At 37.8% G+C, this 20,394-nt stretch overlaps 1 long non-coding RNA gene across 1 annotated transcript; it reads left to right on the top strand.

The window, feature by feature from the left end:
* Nucleotides 1-4,004: 4,004 nt before the first annotated feature.
* On the top strand, nt 4,005-18,844 carry LOC115506469. Its single transcript, XR_003966397.1, has 3 exons — nt 4,005-4,110; nt 15,529-15,607; nt 18,383-18,844. It is a non-coding gene; the product is annotated as an uncharacterized LOC115506469 (long non-coding RNA).
* The last annotated feature ends 1,550 nt before the right edge of the window (nt 18,845-20,394 follow it).

The following is a 20,394-nucleotide window of genomic DNA, read 5'->3' as shown; positions in this document are numbered from 1 at the left end:
ACGGTGGCGGGGCGCCTGGGTGGCGCAGTCGGTTAAGCGTCCGACTTCAGCCAGGTCACGATCTCGCGGTCCGTGAGTTCGAGCCCCGCGTCAGGCTCTGGGCTGATGGCTCAGAGCCTGGAGCCTGTTTCCGATTCTGTGTCTCCCTCTCTCTCTGCCCCTCCCCCGTTCATGCTCTGTCTCTCTCTGTCCCAAAAATAAATAAAAACGTTGAAAAAAAAAATTAAAAAAAAATACGGTGGCTGGGACTAGGGTGGGTACTGTGTGGGTAGTGAGAAATAATGATATTTAAGATAAACTTGTAAGGTAGAGCTCATGGAGAACTTGCTAATGGCTGGTGGAGGGGAAGAGAGAGAAATTAAAGATGACTCTTAGATTTTATCTCACCAAGCCTAGGTAGGGAATGATACATACAACTGTGTTCTTTCACAAGCCCTCGGGAGGTACAGCCCAGTCTCATAGATGTAGGTCATCACCGTGCTTGTTCATTAAAGCCTTGTCAATTTATTCCATCCTTGCCAGAGATAAAGAATTTTCTGAAAAGAGAGGCAAATATGTGAGCCATGAGCATCGACAGAAGAAAATTCTTCCCCAAATGAGCTATGCCAAAATCCAGGCCGCTTTGTAATGACTGAGGAATTAATTCATTCACTCTTATTTTTTTTCCCCCTTTAGCCAATGAGTATTGACTGCCTACTACATACCAGGCCCTGTGCTGGGTGCATGTTGGGGGATATACTATCACAGATGTGGACCTGCCCCCAGACAGGTTAAGTCATCCTCCCAGCATAGTGGCGGTCAAACACCGGGAATTACAAACACTGGTTAATTCCAGTATCTGACCTACACTGCTCTCCATCTGTATTAATCTGAGATTTAGCATCTGATGGCAAAGAAATTTAAGGAATCAATTTATACTAAATGAGGGAAAGTATTTTTTTGTGGGTGGTGGTGATATTTGCTGTAAATGAAAACTGTTGCATTTCTAAGCATTATTTTGTGGAACTTACTAAGATTAAGAGTCCTCAAATTGATAAGCATTTTATGAAGGTTGGCCATGCTTTCTTCAGTATTTAACCTAAAAAAAAAAAAAAAAGAGGTGCAAATAAAAAAAAATTTAGGATGAGATTTTTTAAAAAGGACCTAACTGACCAGTAATAACCATTCCTGGTAAAGGCTTAGAAGATATTAAAATTCCTTGCTTTCGCAACAAATATTTAGTGTGGTTACAATAATTGAAAAGGCATGCCAGATTGCCTTCAAATATAAAAAGTTAGTGCTCATTGATATAGATGTTGATTCCACCATATATGTTCCGTTTGGGCTGTATGCAGGGCAGATCCTGGACTAAAGCAGCAGTTCTCAAAGTGTGGTTCTTGGATTAACAACATCAGCCTCACCTAGGAACCTGTTAGAAATGCATACTTTGGGGCCTCACCCTAGAGCTAGTATATCAGAAATTTGGGGAAGGGGGATGTAAGGGGGTGGCAATCTGTGTTATAATAAACCCTCCAGGTAGTTTTGATACTTGATAAAGCTGGAGAATCACCAGACTAAAGGATGCATTTTCCATTCATTCATTCAGCACATTTTCCTCGATTACTTATTATGTACCTGGTACTTTCCTAGGTACTAGGATATGGCAGGAAATAAGGCAAACTAGGTCCCTCCTGTCAAGGAGTAAGCATATTAGAACAGCTGGGACTAAACGGCGAAACACAAACTGCTTTAAATATTCAGAACAGAGGAAATTTAATACAGGAATTGGTTACACAGGAAACGGAAGAACTGTGAAGGCAACAGGCCCTGAGAGCGAGGCAGTCCAGAGATTAGCAACAGCAAGAAGTCGCTGTTACCCCTGGGCTGGAGCACAAAGGGAGATGGTGTTACCAGAGCTCAGGGGTCTAGGTCACCTGGCAGGTCTGTGGATAGGCAGCTGGAGGCACAGCGCAGGCAAGTGTCGCTTCAGACCCCAGCCCACCTGGGCAGAGAGGGATGGGGAAATATATCTTGACTTTTTTCTTCTTTCCACTGTCCCACCGGTTACTACTAATTTTCCGAGCCCCGTAGGAAACCTGCTGGCAAAGGGGGCTGGCCTGTGCAGCCTGCAGGGGACGGCCTGGCAATACTGAGCGGAACAGAGAAGGCTGGAGAGCCAGGAGGACAAACAGCATAGCATTAGGGCACATACGTTCTGGGGGATTTAGAGTATTGCCCCCAATCCTCTGCCTAGGCTGTTCCTTGCACCTGTAATTGGCAGATGAAAGTTGAGAAATATTTTAAACTTGCGCAATATAGGAGAAGTCGGAGCAAATTAAAAACAAGGAGTGCGGCAGGGAAAATAAAAGTTCCAATTTATTTTTTTTCTGTCATTGTAATACATTTGTATTCTCTCCTAAATGAATGAGATATTTAGCATGAAAAGATGTTCATGTGCAAATAGAATAGGTGGATTAATTATACCACATTTCCTATCAATTCATTTTTTAATACTGACTACAGTGATTTAAGCTTTCAAAAAGCTAAGCGCTCACACAAATCATGTCTCCAGAGACTGTGTGCTTTGTGCTGATCAATAATTATTCTGTTAATTATGGAGATATAGGGAAAATTAGGCCATTTATAATTCTGCATGCATAAGAACAACTCTTCAAAGCTGAAAATACCTTTCTGTTTAGGTTGGCTTAATGCTCTGGAAGATGATTAGACCACATCCTCAATTAATCTTTTTGCAAGTACAATTTTCTTATTTTTCTACCAAGCTTATTTTGCTTTGGGAAGACTAAAAACTAAAAATCACTCTCAGCCCAAATATATATTTTTTTTTCTCCTGTTGGGTTTCTACCAACTTTTAAGACCTTTTCTGTGAAGGGATCTTTGATTCATCGAGTATTTAGTGCAGGCATCTCTGGTGCAAAATACTGTAGAGGGTAAAAATACTTTTCATAAGAATGAAGCTTGTACAGAGAGCAGTCTCCAAGCCTGGGTGTGAACAGTCTGCCGGCCAGATAGGCTGTACCTGTTAGATTTGTGACCTGGTTTTAATTAAATTATCTGAGTCCATTTCTTTCTTGGTAAAATGGGACTCATCATATCCGTCTCACAAAAAGCTATGAGAATTTAAAAATAATATATATTTCTATAGGTCTGATGCTGTGTCTGGAATACAGTGAGTGAGTACACTTATAACAATAAGTGTTAGTTTCCTTCCTAAATATTCTGCATACTTTCCCTCTCCCTAGATAATGTCATTCTTTTTTTTTTTTTTAATTTTTTAATGTTTATTTATTTTTGAGAGAGAGAGAGAGAGAGAGGTGAGGGGAGCAGAGAGAGAGGGAGACACAGAATCTGAAGCAGGCTCTAGGCTCTGAGCTGTGAGCACAGAGCCCGACCCGGGGCTCGAACCCAAGAACCGTGAGATCATGACCTGAGCTGAAGTCAGACACTCAACCGACTGAGCCACCCAGGCATCCCTGATAATGTCATTCTTTTATATTTGTTCTTTAATACCACCGAGCTCCCTCTGTACCTTTCTCACGGTCTTCCTATATTTTTCAACATCAGAATAATTGACTGCCATTGGCAGTCATTGTGGAGAGAAAAATCTCTCTAGCTCACTCATATTGTACTTTGACATTGACTTTACTCATTCAAAGTATTTATTGAGGCTCTGTGTTCCAAGCACTCTTCCGATGGGTCCAAAGTTCTCCTAAGACAGGCAAGATGTTTTCTCACTCAATTAGAAAGGTGTTTCAAGAACCAGCTACTAAGTGTATATGACACGCCAAGTTTGTTCTAGCAGTGAGAATACAACAGGGGACAAACAAGTCTTTGCCCTCATGAAGCTGAAAAATTAGCAAAGACCAACCGATCGATTAACAGCCAATGCTAAAATACGCCGTGTAGCGATAAGAACTTGGAAGACAAATAAAGCAGGGTGAGGGCACTAGGGATGGCACGTGAAAACACGACTCTTAGGCAGAAAGCAGAATGAACAGGGGGAGTAAGCACCCGGAGCGTTGGCAAGACGAGAGGCTGTGGGCAGTGGAGAGGCCAAGTGCCATGACGAAATGCCAGGACACGGCTGGTGCGGTGACGGTGGAAAGAAGGGTGAGTAAGGAGCACAGTGAGGACTGAGAGGCAGTGGGGCCAGTTCCCATTGGGCCGTGTGAACCAACATGAGCACTCTTCATCTTGTGAGAGATGAGGGGCGTTTCTGACTTATTTTCTAAGGAGCCCTCCGGCTGCCTGGTGGAAGAAGGTCTGCAAGAGGGAGGCATGGAAGCAGAGAGGTGGCTCTCAGGGAACAGAACTGTGGCTCTGCTTTGGTAGTGTTGAAAGAAATGAGGAGGGGGCAGGTTCTGAATATATTTTCAAGATGGAGCCAATGGGATTTGCTGAAAATTGTAGATGGAGGGTGAGAGGAAGACAGAAGGCAGGGATGCCTTCAAGGGTTTTAATTTGAGCAATTGGAGAAAATCCCTTGCAGAGTGTAAACTCTGGTGGGGGAGGAAGGCACTGAACCAGTAAACCTACTGGAATGGCATTGACTAACCTGATGGGTGGTGGTGAAGGTGGGTCAGGCGGCCAGAGACACTTCTACAGGAAGTAGTATTTAGTCTGGGACCTGGAGGATGAGTGAGAGGTAGCGGGGGGAAGAGGAGAGTCTTCAGGGGGAGGGGAGGCAGTGGAGGGCACAGATGTCAACATATGCGGAGACCCTGACAGAGACAAGAGCTTTATAACCATCTGACTGTAGAGTAGACTCAAGGGGGACCTAGCCTGGTTTGTTCATTTGTATCTCTTCTACCGACGCACAACTTTTGCCCAAGTCCACGTATACCAAAGGTCTTTTGTTTGTTTGTTTCTCATTCAGCAAAATTCCAGTTTTAGCTTCTGGTTGTATAGCTGTCTTATGTTAAAAACCAGTAATTTTTACTTTGAGAAATTAAAAACAAATAAAGTTCAGAAAACAATAAAACACTCGCATGCCCATCATGCAGAATCAATAGCTAGTAACTAAATTGGTTTCCAGTCTGTTTTATTTTTAAGTTGTAATATTTTTTTTTAGGATGTTAAAGATGTAAGTAGAATTAATATATAATGCTATATTCGTTTCAGGCATACAATATAATGATTCAACAAGTCTATAAATTACTCAGTCCTCATCAAGATCCATATACTCTTAATCCCCTTTGTCTATTTTACCCATCCCACCCCTGTCTTCCTGGCAACCACCGGTTTGTTTTCTGTATTTAAGCTTGTTTTTTTTGTTTATCTCCATTTGTTTGTTTTGTTTCTTACATTGATTTCTTGGTTTACTCTTTATTTGTTGACTTCTTAATATAGAATCTGTTTCTTAATATAGAATCGGTTTTCTCTCCTTATGCTTGCCACACTTGGATCCATTCCGTTCCCCCGTGGACATTTGTCATTTAATATTTTTACTGTTATGATTCTATTAATGCTATTCACAACTGACCATAGGGTAAATCATATGTATTTTTCCTTTCCTGTACACTTTTGCTTTCCCTGAAGTTAATAACTACCCTTTTGTTTTGATTGTTTGCCTGATTTTTTTGTATATCTAATCACAAATCTAATCGCAGACTCTCATCCTGTTGCCTGAGCTCATGGTTCAGGCACTTCAGATATTCTATCCATTTAATTTTCTGCTGGAATGACATCGGAGACCTTGGCCTGCTTTAGTCTTGGCTGGGGGTGTCCACGTCTCGTGTAGAAGTGGTCTTCTGGGACCTCCTTCCACCACTATCCTAGGAGTTCCTTTCTCCTCCCTCCTCCTGTGGGTACCTGTCTTCCTGAACCTGATGTCCTCTTTGCTTTTGTTGTTGTTGTTGTTGTTGTTGTTGTTTTACTGCCTCGTTTGGATACTGCTAATCCTTAGTAGCACTGTGAGAAAGAAGGCACGAGCAACACATTTTTGATACCTTCTATGCTTTATTCTAGCCATATGCTTGTTCCAGTTATCTGGGTGCCTCTTGCTATGCTGGAGGCTCTGTGAGGGCAGGGACTCTCCATTCTTCTTAGCGGTCCCCCGGGGCCAAGCCCAGCTCAACAATTAAGTATAAGAACAAATTGGTGAAGTTTATAACATGTATGCTGGGTCCATCAGTACCATATGTTTGAAAACAAGTTGTGAAACTTAAATTATCATAGAGGCATTTCCAAATACTTGTACACATGGCATCGGGTTGACCAACTATACGGATACTTGAGCTTTTTGGCATTTATGTGGATGTTTGATGTTTAATAGTCCTCTAGGCCCATTGTCAGATCTTATTTTGGGGTTGATAATTTCCATTTAGGTGCGTCTAATATATATCAATATATCTACACATATCTATATCTAAAATTAAAAAATAAAAATAGATTATATAAAATAAACACATAAGGGGTGCCTGAGTGGCTCAGTCAGTTAAGCTTCCGACTTCAGCTCAGGTCATGGTTCATGAGTTCAAGCCCTGCGTCGGGCTCTGTGCTGACAGCTCAGTGCCTGGAGCCTGCTTCAGATTTTCTCTCTCTCTCTCTCTCTCTGCCTCTTTTCCACTCATGCTCTCCCTCAAAAATAAGTATTAAAAAGAATAAAAAATAAAATAAAATAAACAAACAAAATGTAATTACATATATGCAATTAATATATAAAAATATAAATACAAAATATGTTACATAAAATTATATCATATAATGTAATTATATAGTATTAATACAATATAAAAAAAATATATGCAATTTTATATATGCAATTTTATATAAATGAATCAATGCCATTTTTGTTACTTTTTTACTGTTTTATTGTGGTAAAAAAATATACATGACAAAATTTGCATCTAATACTATTTTGAAGATCAGTCTTTAATGTAGAAGTTCGTGAATCTATGACTACCTGTGTCTGATAGGACTAATGAAGAACTCAGACTGAAATTCACAGGGCAATAATGGGGAAAAGATCTGCGCTTTTAAGAGTTTAGATAGTTTTTTCCGATGTAAAGTCAGTATAAATCTGTGTTGCATAAAGTAATTGCATATGGTCAGGATGGGATATACTAGATAAGAGTTAAAGCAATTGTATATGTTATATGTTACAAACTGAATAGAATTGTAATAGTAACCAAAAATTATTGGGCTATTAGTATCTGCTGACACAATGCTAAGTGTTTTACATATATTAAGTTTTTGTGCAAAAAAATTAGTTCTCATACAAATAGTGAATTAAATAGTACTGTTTTTCCCCTTTTTTATATATGTGGCATTAGGCAAAAAGTACAAAGTTATGTAATATTAACTGGTCTGGCCAGGAGGTGAACCAAGGCAGTCACTCTAGAAACTGGACTCCTCACTGCTAGGCCCTCCTGTCCGTACTGGAATCAATCCTCGCACTTTTGGAACGAGACCTTGATTTAGATTCAGAGTGTATTCAGTTTATTATTCAATTTAGAGTTGAGTTCCTATCTCAGCTATATCACTTACTAACTTTTTAAACTTGGCTTCAATCCACATGACCTCACGCCAAAGGAACAGGGACAAATAATATCGATTTATGCTGAAAATTACATGTGGCAGTAAAGGATAGCCCGTTGCTTTTTTCCCTTAGGACTTTGAAATTCATCTCAGCATAAAAGATATCGTTCTATACCCAAGCACTAGTATGTCTAGGAAAACAGTATTTGTAATAAGAATTGACCATCAAAATCAGGAGAGCACCCCTGTCCTTTCAAAACTAGCATATATTAACTTTTTGCAGGAGTCGAGAGATATAAGATTCACAGACATCCAATTAACAGTCTAACAGGACAGAAACAGTTACAAAATTAATTACCTATGATTATCACACAAAAGGAGGTGATTACATTACTTGAGTGACAAAAAGGAAAGTGTTCAGTGAAGACAAAAAAGCACCAGTGGTAATAAACTGATAAAAACAAGGTTACCCATGGTTCACATAGAAATAGCACGCTTTAGTTTCTGTTTTCACAGTAACATTAAAATAACGTGTTTTCCATTTTCTTAGGCATCAGTACATCTTTTCAAGGAACATATAGTTATCATTAAACCTTTGTTTTGCTTTTCCCTCGCTACATTTTATAAACATCCATCACTAGAGAAAAGTATAAAAGAAACAATCTGGTGGCAGCTGAATCACATCAGAGGCATAATTAATATCTTCCCAACTCCTGCTAGTTCATTCAGATTCAGCTTAAAACCCTTTTCCTCACAAGCTTTGTTTAGCCTCCTTGATTATTAGGTGCCTCGTAAAATTATGCTCTCGGAGCACCCTGTATTTCCAGAGGAATTAAAATCATATACAGTTGCTCGCTTAATGTTTTGTCATACGGCCTGGAAGCTTGCTCTATAACCATGCGCCATATTGACTTAGTCAATGCCCTGGCCGGTGCCTGGCATTCCGAACACTCTAAAAACTTACTTCTGTACTTGACACTTTACGCTAATTTGATGTACACCTTTTCTTGTCTCAGTCTCCTTTCCCCACTAACCTCCAGACCCTCGCATAGAGCACTTACTCTTAATACTCTTCAAAAAAAACAAAAGGGAGAGAGTAAATCAGGAAAAGCTTTCATCTTTAGACACTGCCTCATCACTGACACAGTACCTTCCTCAAAAACATGTCACCTCCAAGCAAGTTTCTCGTCACTATATCACATTTACCAAGGGTCAGTCACGGTAAGAAGTCTATCATTGCTGTCAGCTTTTTATATTGTATTTTGTAAGTCTAGTACTCCAGAGGTTTCTTCATAGTATTTTCTCTGTAAATAAAGTGCATGGTCACTGGGTGGCCCATGTGACTTGGTTATTTTTTTCATTGGGTCCCTACTGATATTTGAAGGTAAATAAAGATATGGAATTCAGACTTGTGGCAAAGTCATACAGTAAAGAAATAATTAGAAAAAATGTTAAAATTTCTTTGCTCCCTCTTTAGCAAGAGAGAAATTAAAGAGTTGTCTGCCTTTGTTTTTGCCACTTTCTTCCCTCTCATTTTCTCTTGAGCTTGTTTTCATCAGGCTGTTATCCATTTCACTCCAATTCAAGAACTCTTGTCAAATCACTAATGACTTCTGGCATTACCAGATTCTGCGTTCAATTCTCAGTCTTTATTTTACCTGAACTTCTTGGGCTGTGGCAAAAATAATTCCTGAACCACTCTCTTTACCTAGCTTTGGGCCACCCCTAAGATATGGCGAACAGACCCCTTTTGGACCTCATTCTTATGTACAAGATCTATTTGCCCAAGTGCCTAACTTTTCTACTTACAGATTATGTTCAAAACTGAACTCATGGTTTTCTCCCTGAAGTCTGCTCCTCTGTTGTGCTCTCCACCTCAGTTAGTCACAAACCTCAGAGTCACCCTTTGCTCCTCTCTTTTTTATTTAACCTTATCTCAGCAAAGCCTGTTGTTTTTATTTGCAACATCTGTTTTTTGAATGTATTCTTTGATTACTACTTCCAGAATGCTCCTTGGTCCACACCAATGTCCTCTCTTATGCAAGGCTGTAGTCACTTCCTAACCGGTCCTAATCCCCCTTTCTTCACCCACTACCCACCCCCACCTCCCCAGTCTATTCTCACAGCAACCAGAATGATCCTTTAAACGTATAACTCACATTTTACTCCCGACTCAAAAATATTGTCATGGCTTCCTCCGAACAAAATCCAAGTGCTAACAATGACTTAGGAGGCCCTGTGTGATCTGACATCTATCTACCATTCTGACCTAAATTGTACGACTCTCATTGTTCTTGTTTCGGACACATCGGACTCGCTCACATCTCAAAGCCTTCACATTTGTTTTTTCTGCTGGAATGCTCAGCTATTCCGAGGGCCCACTCTCTCACTTCATTTAGATCCCTGCTCAAACATTACTTTTGTATCTAAAATAGCATCTACTTGTCATTCTCTAGCCCCTCAGCAGCTTTAATCATCTTCACAGTATTTATTAATGCTTGACACTATGTTATTCTTTCTAATATGTTTGTTTGATGGTTGCCCATTTCCCCGATTAAATGTCAGCCCCATGACAGCAAAGGTTTTATTTTGTTCCCTGCATCCTCAGTGCCTAGAACAGAGTCTTGCAACAGAGTAGGTACCAAATAGTATTTACTGAATGCATAGATGAAGAAATATATAGAATGCTAGGAGTGGTGGTCATGTAATATACTTAAAGTACCGAAGAAATTGTCAGTGTTTTCATTCAACAGACCTATTCTGAGTGTCTATTATCTGTGACACTGTGCTGAGCAATAAAGCATGAAAAAAGATTCCTGTCCTCTGAGTTCTCATGGAGTCCATAGTGGTAAATATGGAAACATACCAGTCACTTTAGAGACAGGGTCACAGTGTTCCCATTGAGATTTCTTATACTGGCCTTTCAGTTTTGTCCCATTAGTCATACTGGAATTACAGATCTTCAAGATACATTGGTCCCCTCATAGTCAACCAGGATGAAACCAGTCATTTGATTTCATCCCCAGATGAAAGCAATTACACTTGAAGGTCCCCTTGTGATTCCATTCAGGGTGGAGGCCGTGTCTAAAAAAATAAAGCCTTTGGAATATATCTGAGTTGTGTCAATAGTTCAGGTAGTCTTAAAACTTGATTTATTTATAAGCATTTTCTTTAGAAATAGATTTATCCACATCCATTTACTCTGCTATCATAGGGTTAATAGGTGTCAAGATATTTATCTTAAATAGAGATTAAAAAATGGTCAGGCAAATGCTTCCATATAACATCTACGTGAGGATAGTTTATATAATTGTCACACCTGCTGTCTTAGTCATTTTGGGCTGTTCTAACAAAATATCAGTCTGGGTGGCCTACAAATCAGAAATTTGTTTCTCATAGTTCTAGAGGCTGAGAAGTTCAAGATCGAGATGACAGTTGATTTGCTTCCTTGTAAGGACTCTTCCTGCCTTGCAGATGTCTGTCTTCTCGCTGCGTCCTCATATGGCATTTGCTCAATGCATGCCACCTAAGGGATGCGGAAAGGGTAGAGAGAGAGACAGAAAGAGAAAAAGGAAGAGAGAGAGGCAGAAGGAGAGGGAGAGGGAGAGAGGGATCTTCCTCTTCTTGTAAGGCCAATAATCCCATCACAGAGGTCCCAACTTTATGACCTATTCTCATCTAATTACCTTCCAAAGGCCCCATCTCCAAACACCATCACATTGGGGGTTAAGGACTCAACATGCGACTTTTGGAGGGACCCAGGCATTCAGTCCATAACATCATTTAGCACAATAAATAATGTTTATTGTATTAAGTAGAAATTACAGGTGTGCTGGTTGATGGGGAAGAGGCAGGAAGACAGGATCTGGAGACCCAAGAATTGCTGGGAATAGTGAGGGTTGAGGTCTGTCTAGGTTCCATGGGTTCAGAGCCCAGGGAAAGGATTCTAGAGTGGTCAAGCACAGGAAATCATGATAAGGCAGAGGGTAAGAATTCAGAGAGATAGCAGATAGCAGCACAGAAGACAAAAGGAGATGTGTTTTTGAAGCAAAGGTAATTAGTACCTGATGCAGCATAACCTTTATATGCAGCCTGCCTGCAGGCAGGGAAGTCCGTCCTCCAAGTGGCCAGTTGGGTTCCTGAGAGTAGAAGCTACTAAGTCACATAAAGGATGAGTTGTACATTACACTGGCTGGAGTGCAGGTCTGGGAACAGAAGTAAGGGCAAAAATGGACAGTTCTTACCTACGCTATAGCTGACTAGATAGCAGTTTATTTATTATGTTTTCAAGCAACAACCATACTCTCAAATTCCACCAGCATCTCAAACATCCCAGCCATTAACCCCGAGCCTAAAACTATCTCGTAGGGAAAAACACTATGCTCAAGACCCAGGAACCAGGGGAAGGAAAAGATTTATGATGTGTCTCCTCTTTTCTTATTTCTTTTGACTTATTAATAAACTATAGAGAAAATTGGCCTCATCTTTGTCTATTCTACAACTCCTGCAGATTAGGAATGTGGTTTTAAGCAAACTATTAATTTTAACACAATTATATTTCAATAAAGCATTCTTGATTTCCCATGGAGTTTATTACAGTGGGGGGTTTACTTGAATTAAAAATAGTTTTGTGGCACCATTTGTCGCACTTTATAGTAGACTGAATTACACAATAACAAGCAAACAGAGTGAGAGAGATCTGAAAAGTAATTTATCCACTCCGTGTTTGAATTCCTTCTGTAGTATCCTTGTCGCATTCTTCCCCATCCTGTGCTTGAACACCTCCAGTAATAGAGAAGTCACTGTCTTCAAGGGCAGTTCATTTCATTTTTTTGGACAGTCCTGAATTTTACCAAGTTCTTTCTTATCCTGAGCCAAAATTTATCTGGAGCATTGGCCTAAAGTCAGTCCTGCCTCATGGCAGAGGTGCTAACATCACCCTACGTGCTAACTTGGATGTGCTTTTCTCCTACTCAGCTGCTTCCTCAATTTCCCAGTTTTCCTTTATTTTTGCTTCTTATTTTCTTTATTTTTGAGTTAAAGAAAAAAAATGAGATGGAATTTTTGTACTATTTAGAAATGAATGATACTGATAGTATAAGCTGTGCCCTAAGATAATATAAATCATACACTAAGAGTTACTTGGGAAAATAAAAAGCCTTAAATGAATTTATTATTAAAAGGCATAGATCAAAAATACATGGGTTAAGTATTAGACTCAGGAAACTAGATAAATCTAACAAAATATATCTAAGCAAGTAGAAGACAGAAATGAATGAAGATAAAAACAGAACTTAGTGACATAGAAAACAAAATGAATATTAGATTTGATCAATAATATCAGAGATTTTTTTTAGATCAATACAATAGAAAACAAAATCTTTTTGTAGGCGTGTTAAAAGATAATGAGAGTGTGTGTGAGAGAAAACACAAGAGACATTAGTTAAAGACCGATAAGAGTTAGTATATTGTATGATTGGAAGAATGATTATAGAAAAAATGAAATGGTTAATCAAATATCTAATACTTAAATAAATAACAGATCTTTATAAATGTTACCTGGCCATCACATCAAAGATGTGTTATATTATTTAAATTCTAAAGGGGCACCTGAATGACTCTGTCAGTTCAGTATCTGGCTTCAGCTTAGGTCATGACCTCCCATTTTGGGAGTTCAAGCCTCACATCAGGCTGGCTGCTGTCAGCCTGTCCCCCTCTCTTCGTCGCTCCCCCGCACGCACTCTCCCAAAAATAAATATTAAAAAAATTTTTTTAAGTAAAAAAACCCTAAATTCTAAAGACTTAGAAGAGCATTGGAAAATATGGAAAACTGGCTAATAGAGTCCATGTGCATTACATAATCCTAACAAAGTCTAGATAAGGATAGTTCAATTAACGATCAATATCCTTATTATTATAGAGGCAGAAATATTAAATAAAATTAATTAAATGCAGCAGTATATTAAAAGACTTAACATTATGATCAAGTAGAACATATTTCTAGAATATAAGATTGTTGAATATGTGTAATAGACTATCCACATTAACAGAATGAAGAATGATATACATATTAGGTAAAAGGAAACAAAAGGCTAAATCTTAAAAGAAAAACAATAAAACCCTCTAAAAGTATTATTTTTATGAACTTTGCAGAGAAAGGTACAGCTTTGTAAGACACAAAACCCAGGAGATAAAAAAAGAAAATATTCATAGATGTAAGTAAGCACAATTTAAGATCACTAATCATTAGGGAAATGCAAATCAAAGCCACAATGAAATATCACTTTACATGGATCAGACTGGCTTTATCAAAAAAGAGAAATAATGGTGAGATTGTGGAGGAAAGGAAACCCTTGTGCACTGTTGGTGGGAACGTAAATTGGTGAAAAACAGTATGGAGTTTCCTCAAAAAATTAAAAATAGAACTGCCATGTGATTCAGCAACTCTATGTCTGGGTATTTATTCAGAGAAAATGAAAACACCAATTTGAGGAGATTTATGCACCCCTATGTTTATTGCAGCATTATTTATAATAGCCAAGATATGGAAGCAACCTAAGGGTCTATCAGTAGATGAATGGATGAAGAAGATGTGGTGTGTGTGTATACACACACACACACACACACACACACACACTGGAATGTTATTCAGTCACAAAAATAGTGAAATCTTGCCATTTGCCACAACATGAATGGACAAGAGAGTATTATGCGAAGTCAGACAGACAGGAAAAGGCATATTCCATATGGTTGTAATTATATGTGGGATCTAAAAAACAAAACAAACAAGCAAACAAACAAAGCAAAACAGAAACAGACTCATAGATACAGGAAACAAACTGTTGGGTACCAGAGCAGGGACTATTGGGTGGGGGGTGGGGGTGGGGTGGATGAAATAACGGGAGAAGATTAGGAAGAACAGCCTTTCAGTTATAAAATAAATGAGTCATGAGAATGTGAGGTACAAGATAGGGACTATGGTCAATAATATGGTAATAACTTTGTATGATGACAGACAGTAGCTAGACTTATTATGGAGATCATTTCATAATCTGAAAGAGTACTGAATCACTGTGATGTACACCTGAAACCAATAGGATACTGATGTCAATTATACTTTAGTAACAGTAATTAAAAAAAACAACGTTTTATATATGTTGACCTTGGATCCAGTGACTTTGCGAAACTTACTCAATGATTCTGAAATTACCTTTTGGCATTTTTAGATGTTCTGTGATAAAGCAGTATCATTCTTTTCTTCCCCACCACATAAAAATAAATCTTTTGCAAGAGTTGTGTAATAGATCAAGAGAAAACATTTTTCCAACTTATACAAAGGGCAAGGTTAGTGTCCATAATATATAAAGAACATTTATGAATCAATAAGAAAAAATAACCAAAATTGGTTAACTGAGAATTTATGTAGAAATAAACACTACATATGTATTATAAACACATAAAAAGTTGCTCAAGCTCAGTGGAAACCAAGGAAATATAAATTAAAGTAACAATTTTGCAAGTACACTTTCTCATCCTTCGTAGGCATAGAGTTAACTGTTGTCAGAGCCTTAATATAATTGATAATTGTATGTGTTACTGGTAAGAGTATATATTGGAACAACTGTAGATGCTTATATGTTCTTGACCTAGAAATTCCATCTCTAGAAATCTGTTGTGAAAAAATATTTCCACATGTACATAAACATTGCAGCATTGGTTACAGCAGAAAAATATAAGGCACAATACAAAGGTGAACGATTAAATAAATTGTGATTCCTCTATACTATGGAAACTGATGCAATCGTTAAAAGTAATGAAATAGATACATGGAGAGATGGATGGAATTATAACAACAACAAAGGATAGTATGCACATTATGTTCATATTAATGCCGTATATATATGCAAATGTACACAAAATAACTGGAAGGATATCAATTAATGTAGTGAATATTTAGTGAATACTTACATGTACTAGTGATTGTTCTAAGGTACTGGTTTTATGGCAGTGACAAAAGAGGTAGATACCCACTACTTTGTTTATCTCTAGGGTACTGGACTGAGTACTGAAGAGGGACTTCCACTGTTATTCTACATGTTATCGGATTGTTTGAATTTCTTCTCGATTGGTATGTATTCATATGCTACTTTTATTTCTTTTTTTTCAATATATGAAATTTATTGTCAAATTGGTTTCCATACAACACCCAGGGCTCATCCCAAAAGGTGCCCTCCTCTATACCCATCACCCTCCCTCCCACCTCCCATCAACCCTCAGTTTGTTTTCAGTTTTTAAGGAGTCTAACATATAAGATAAAAAAGAGATAAAAACTAAATTCACATGTAGTCCTTATCCATTTGAATCTTATAAGTCCATTGGCATGAAATTGAATAATTTGGTAATTATTGATAATTACATATTTAGATACTTTTGCATTCATATTTGCTGATTTATCTACCAGCAAGGGACTAAAATAGTGTTTATACACATACTAAAATTTTTAGGGTTAATATGTAGATTGCTTTCATCTATACTATGAAGGGAAACAATTGCAGCCACATCTAGAAATCGCTATCTGAAAGGCCGTATGGTGTTAGCAAACTTCAAAGAAACTCTTCATTTCTTTAGCTAGGGCATATATGGGTAATACTTTAATTTGAGGAGGAAGAAAGAGCTTGCACAAGTAATTTGAGATAAATCATTTTAAGCAGATGCATATTCATTCAAAACAAGTAATTATACCTGTGTTTATACAACATTTATAATTTATCTAGTTTCTTTGAGAATGATGTGCTCTGTCTCAGTTTATAGACTTAGTTTTATAGCCAATATTCTGCAGAATATGGTGTAACTTGCACTTCTAAGGCCTTTCTGTTTCCTTGTGTCAGTCATTATTAATCTGAATTGTTGAAGTAGGTATACATAAGTCTAAAGGAAAAGGGAAGTTCTTCTTTGTCCCTATTGAGTTTGAGGTAGTCAGTTCGTAGGCTCTAGAACTCAGAAAAGTGGCTAAGAGGTGATACAACAATTTGGGAGTCTCCGATACCAAAATGGTAGCTGAAGCCTGATCATGAACGCAACACATAGCCGAGGAAGATAGTCCGAGGAAGATAGTGAGCAGAACAAGTTGATGATGAAAGCTGGGGATGTTAGAAGAAGGTGCATCCAGTAAAAGACAGAATGAGGAAAGAGGGGTGTCACCGACAATAGGAAGGAACATTGAAGTTGGTATCTACCTCTATGTATCTTTTAGATTGTTTCCATATCCTCCGAGTCATTACTTAGATATAAAAAGGTTCTGATGCAACTGTGCTAATCATATAACTGAGTCTCAACTCTTGGCTTATGTGTTTTGCTTGGTGGTATTTTATGATTCAATGAACTACTTGGTCAATTTGATAGCAACTGAAAATTAAAGAGGTTTAATTTACCTGTTTATGTAGTCACTTGAGTGTCCTACTTTTCTGTTGTTTTTTTTCTTTTAAGGATACCTGATGACTGTCACCTATCATATCTTCTAACTGAGCTATTCATTGTATATACATATCCTTCTTAGTACAGATTTTGTGCTCTATTTGGCTGATGTCAAATTTTGGTTTGTATCATCTGCTTCCTAAGGAGATTAAAAAAAATCCTAACGTTAAATATATTGCTAACATTGATATAACTAAATCAATAAAAGCACTAATATTTCCTGTATGCTATGCTGGTTTTAAAGGTGAGAAGAATTCAAAATGCTGATATGCTTCAGAGTGGTAATATTAGGGGTGGTGGAATTATTCAGTTAAAATTAATTCAATTAGACACATTTTTTTTTCCAGAAAAGTGGGGTTATATTTTTTTACAAGCTGATTTATGTGGTTTCAACAGAAATGATCAAATTAATCAAATGCTAAGTTTACTCTTTTTTTCATGCTACATAGATTCATTTGGTCTACAAAGGTTGTTTGGTTGAATTTACACAACTTTAGCAATGTGTGCATTAAAGCTGCATTTCCCCCGAATAAAGCGCTGATTTCTCAGGCCCTAAAACACACCAGGAGTTAAATACCACTTATCCAGTCAAATAAGAGGTATTTTTGAAGCATTACAAAAGGAGAGAATAGACAAATATTATGGTCCAATGATTCTGATAAATACAAACGATCCAAAACCTTCAATCCGAGAATCAAGTATAAGCAATGCCCAGTTTTCCTGAACTCCCTGGAGAAGAAATATGGAAATAATTGTAATGCTGGAGAAAAGCTAGCAAAAAGAGTCTAGCTAGGCTTCCCTGTGCAAACTCTTGCAAAGACAAAAAAAAAAAAAAAAAAAAAAAAAAAAATCGCCGAATCTCACACATGGTGAATGCTGGAAGTTCTGATTGCTTATCTGAGCTCTCCAACCTTTGGCTACCTGCCCACCTTCAGGGCAGACCCTGTCATCCTTGGCATGAAACAGAATGAGGTGATCTGAACCTAGGAGTCTATTTCTTCCCTAGATGCATGTGTACGATTCCTATTAATTTTAATGAGAATTATGTTTGCACATCGAGGCAGGATAAATCCCTTTGGGAGGAATCTTGCCCTTGGATGCGACACGCGTAATTTCCATTAAAGGGACAAAAACCCCAGGGGAACCATACATGGGCGCCCGAGGGCAAGCTTTGACCCTCTGCATAAAAAACACTGCACAAATCACCGGGTCATCTTAAACTTGTAGATGCCAAAAACATAAGAGGTAAGTGAGCATTTATTTAAGCCTGAATTTTCTATTCGGTTGCTGTGGATTTGTCAGAGAACTACCTTTAACGTGTGATAATATAAAGAGGAGAGGCCACCAAACAACAGACTCTAGTCAGAATCAGGATATTATTAAAGAACAGTAACCAACATAAGGTGAATAGTATTTTTTTCTTTTTAAGAAATAATACGATTGGAACGAAAGAGCGAATGAAAACTGTGTTCATGAAGAAAGTAACCTACTTCACATACTCTTGCTTCTAAAAGAGATGTTGAAGATTATGGACAATTTAAATCTTTTCATCAGTGAATCTGGTATGAAAACTTTTTAAGTGGCCCTAATATATAATGAATAATCTCAGGGCAGAGATCTGTTTGAAGGAGATATGATTGATGGTCTATCATTCCTAATTCACTGTTTATACTGGTAGCGAGCCTACTGGGAAAATACCTCATTCATCAGGGTATTAGTGAATTCAACCAACGTATGGCACCTTCATTTTAACAAACTAAAGGAGAAAAGCTAAATGGGGGAAATTGACAACCATCTCTGATTCTATGATAATGCAATTAGGCTGCTCCTCTCCAGAGCTTTTGCTAATTCACAAAACAGCTTCAGTCGGCAGGTCATAAATATATGATCATTTTTCACACTTTGAAAAGTAATGATGCCTTGACATGAATCAATAAATCTTGGTGAAGTCCTTTATACTTTTTATGTTCAGCATGCAAGTCAGTTTTAAAACTCATGTGTATTAAATCTGACTTGCTATCCAGCCTGTGTTTACATAATCTAATTTAACAAAGTCTCAAATAAACGTGTAAATGAAGTGTTTATAGTAAGCACAAGGAAAGTTTCCCTTTCATTGAGAAAGTGTGATATGGTGCATCAAACTATTTTAATTTGCACCCTGAAATACCCATATTTGCAAATGTGCCACATACAGAGAGCTGTTGCTCTTAAAATTTGGTAGTTTCTATATTGAGCTTTGCATGTTATGCTCAATAGATGAATAAAAAAAATTCTACTGCATATGACACAGTGTGTAATACATTATTTATCTAAAATGGATCCATTGCAAAACATCCAGAAAGCATTAATAACCATCTTCCAGGCCCCCCCCCCCAAAAAAAAAATGTTTGTTCATCTTTCTAAAACAATTGCATAAAAATGTGTGGCAAACATATATACATGTATTAAGTAGGAAACACTCACAGCAGCACAACATTTTTCTAACAATCATAGTTCTGCACGCTCTATGGGGAATAGGAAGATGGACAGGCTAATGAATACAGCAGGTAGCAAGCAGTTGAGGTTTGCTTAAGAATGAATTATCAAACAGCTACAAATTGCCAATTTAAAGAGGTTATACCATACAGTACATAGCATTTTATTTTTTATTCCTGGAATGGTTGACAATTTTCCTGGATGAAAACTGAAATGATACTAAATCATAAATGTACCTGCTGTGCTGTCATTCCCATTAAACTCCCCCTTTGTTTTGTTTATTCACTGTTCATGGTTGCAAAAAATGATGTGCTTTATCACTGGGGTGGACAAAGCAGCACTTTCATCAAAGACCTGGGTGACAATATATTTTTAAATTAAAAAGAAAACAATCGGCGCTTGGCTCGTGAGTCTTTCACAGTCATTTGGAATTGCTGATGAAAATAAATATTACGTAGAAAATTGTTTTTGAAGTGTTCATGCATTCTGCTTCATCTTCATTATTTGATATTTGCTATGATGAGTAATTGATATGATAGACTATCTATAAATAGACTGTGTCTTCACAAGACAACATGGAGGGGGTGATGTGACTTCAATCCCACTAATGGAAATTTCCATTTTGTCTTGTGCTTGGTAAGTCTAGCCTTAAGCATACATATTCCCCACAGGCACTGTCGTACTGAGCGAAAGCGGGCAACGGTTAACACACATTATAGGTTCTTAAAAACGTGACTTTTTGAAAACCAGATCATCAAATCACAAACCCTGTCATTGGGATACTTTGGCACTGGGTGTGAAGTGTAAGTGATGAATCACTGAACTCTACTTCTGAAGCCCAGATTACACTATATGTTCACTAACTGGGATTTAAATGACAACTTGAAACAAACAAACAAAAAGGACACTTTGGGAAAGCCATCCTGAGAACTCCCTTCAAACGTTCATAGACACCACCTGGCACTT

The sequence above is a fragment of the Lynx canadensis genome, chromosome F2 (genome assembly GCF_007474595.2).
Source record: "Lynx canadensis isolate LIC74 chromosome F2, mLynCan4.pri.v2, whole genome shotgun sequence".
Classification (NCBI taxonomy): Eukaryota; Metazoa; Chordata; class Mammalia; order Carnivora; family Felidae; genus Lynx; species Lynx canadensis.
Note: the sequence above shows the minus strand (reverse complement) of the source record. Positions and strands in the feature narration are given on the sequence as shown.